General features: G+C 41.5%; 1 pseudogene; it reads left to right on the plus strand.

Annotated features, from left to right (window-relative positions):
- Nucleotides 1-1659: 1659 nt before the first annotated feature.
- LOC119424358 lies at nucleotides 1660-2029 on the plus strand (annotated as a pseudogene).
- Nucleotides 2030-2494: the final 465 nt, after the last annotated feature.

A 2494-nucleotide genomic window follows, 5' to 3' on the forward strand; every position in this document is an offset into this window, starting at 1 on the left:
TCCAGGTGTTCCACCTCTTGCCTGTAGCTGGACTCATCATTGTTTGTGATGCATCCCACCACCGCTGTATCATCTGCAAACTTTACAATGTGACAGCCTGGATGAGTGGGTGCACAATAATACGTGAACAGAGTGAACAAGGAGAGGGCTCAGCACACATCCCCTGAGGAGAGCCAGTGCTGGGGGTTATGGTGGAGGAGGAGAACATGTGAATCCTCACTGACTGTGGTCTGTTTGTTAACAAGTGTAGGACCCAGTTGCAAATGGAGGGGCTTAGTCCTAGTGTGAGTAGTTTGTCCATCAGGGTTTGGGGTATCATGGTGTTGAAGGCAGACGTGAAGTCCACAAAGAGCATATGGACGTAGGAGTGGTCTGCTCCATGTGGTTGAGCGCAGTGTGGACGACAGAGGAGATGGCATCCTCTGTGGATTGGTTCTCGTGATATGCATACTGATGCGGGTCTTCATTGATGTTGATGGTTGTTTTGATGTGGGTCATGACCAGTTTTTTTTTTTTTCAATGCATCACACTGCAGATGATAATAGATCCCTTCATGCTATCGTGATACTAATGTTGCAGTTAAATTATATGAGAAATTCACATATACCATTCATTAAAAAAGTGGTAAAAGGATCATATAACATAACATACAGTATATTGATAAAAATCTCAGAACATTTTTTCATTTATTCAACCTTTATTTATACAGGTTAATCCCATTGAACCATGAGGACTCATTTACAAGAGAGACTTGATGTTAACAAAGAGTGATGACAAGAGTAGACAATCATAAAAAGCATACAAATTAAAAAGAACAAATAAAAGAAAACGATATAAAAAATCAGCTAGGTTGTAAAGCCATGTAAAATACTAAAAACAGGAACATGTCTGCATTGGTTTTTCCCAGGTAGTTAGTAAATGTTTGAAGCCACTTAGAGAGGTCAAGGTCGAGAGCTTCAGATCTTTTTGCAAGATATTCCACTTAACAGTAGCAGAGTAGGAGAAGGCCCTTTTGCCTAGTTCAATCCTCACTGAGGGAACACTGCAGGTAATAATGTCCTGAGAGTGCACGCTGTAGCTGCACTCACGCAGAGACATGTAGGAGGAGATGTATGAATGCAGCAGACCAAGAAGTGATTTAAAGATGAAAATGTACCAGTGGGAGTCTGCGTGAAGTTGATGAGTTAACCAGTGAATACAGGGTCTAATGGTGGGTGCAATAGTTACAACCAGTTATGAATCTTAGCATACCACGATAGACAGCGTCAAAAATCTGTAGGATGTTATTAGGGGGCTTTCATGTAAATAATGTCACATAGTCAATGGAGGGAAGGAAGGTCACAGTTACAAGGCGTTTCCTAGCATTCAGAGTTAAACAGGATCTATTTCTGAAAAAGAAACCCAGTTTAACTTTCAGTTTCTTTACCAAGTTTTTCACATGAAGCTTAAAAGAGAGGTGCAAATCAACCAAGATACCCAAATATTTGTAGGAATCAACAAACTCAGTAGGAACACTATTCGAGGATAAAATCAAAAGAAGAACTGCTGGGACCAACTCTCTGTTTGAAAACAACATTCCTTTGGTTTTGTCAGGAAGTGAGCTAGGTGTCTGAATATTAACATCATAGCAGTGTCTCTGAGAATCCAAGGAGAAGAAACATGCCTGAACCCACCAAGTCCGCTCCCAAGAAGGGCTCAAAAAAAGCTGTGACCAAGACAGCCAGCAAAGGAGGCAAGAAGAAAAATCAGGAAGGAGAGCTATGCCGTCTACATGTACAAGGTGCTGAAGCAGGTCCACCACGACACCGGCATCTCCTCTAAGGCCATGATTGTCTTGAATTTGTTCATCAACGACATCTTTGAGTGCATTGCTTCCGAGGCCTCCTGCCTGGCTCACTACAACAAACACTCCACCATCACCTCCAGAGAGATCCAGACTGTCGTGCGCCTCCTGCTGCCCAAGGAGTTGGAAAAGCATGCTGTGTCAGAGAGCACCAAGGCCGTCACCAAGTACACCAGCTCCAAGTAAAGCCGTCTACTGAGTCCGACACCAACCCAGTACATACAATAAGCATGCATCAGGACGTAACAGTGGTGTGTGTCCAACATTTTTATATAATATCTGACATGATTTCTGTCACTTTTTTCTGCTAACTGAGGCACCTTTTAAATCAACTTTACCTCACTAGGCAGATAACTTTGTCATTTAGGAGTATGGGTGATCTTGTAAATACTCCACCCCTCCCACATTTAATGCTTCATTACAAGACAAATCTGCTTTTCAATTTTTTTCAATTTGTTTCTTGAATCTGTCACATTAAATGTTGCAGCTAGAAAAAGCTTTGAAAGTAGCAGGAAAGTCAACAATTACGACGATTACATTTGCGTCCATTCATTCTAAACTGACAGAATAATATGGGTTAATGAGAGACTTTGTGCCAACGTTGACAAAGATAAAGATGGACATGACATGTTCATTATGTCTCAAAATCTG

This window comes from Nematolebias whitei, chromosome 2 (assembly GCF_014905685.2).
Source record: "Nematolebias whitei isolate Nwh7 chromosome 2, NemWhi1, whole genome shotgun sequence".
Classification (NCBI taxonomy): domain Eukaryota; kingdom Metazoa; phylum Chordata; class Actinopteri; order Cyprinodontiformes; family Rivulidae; genus Nematolebias; species Nematolebias whitei.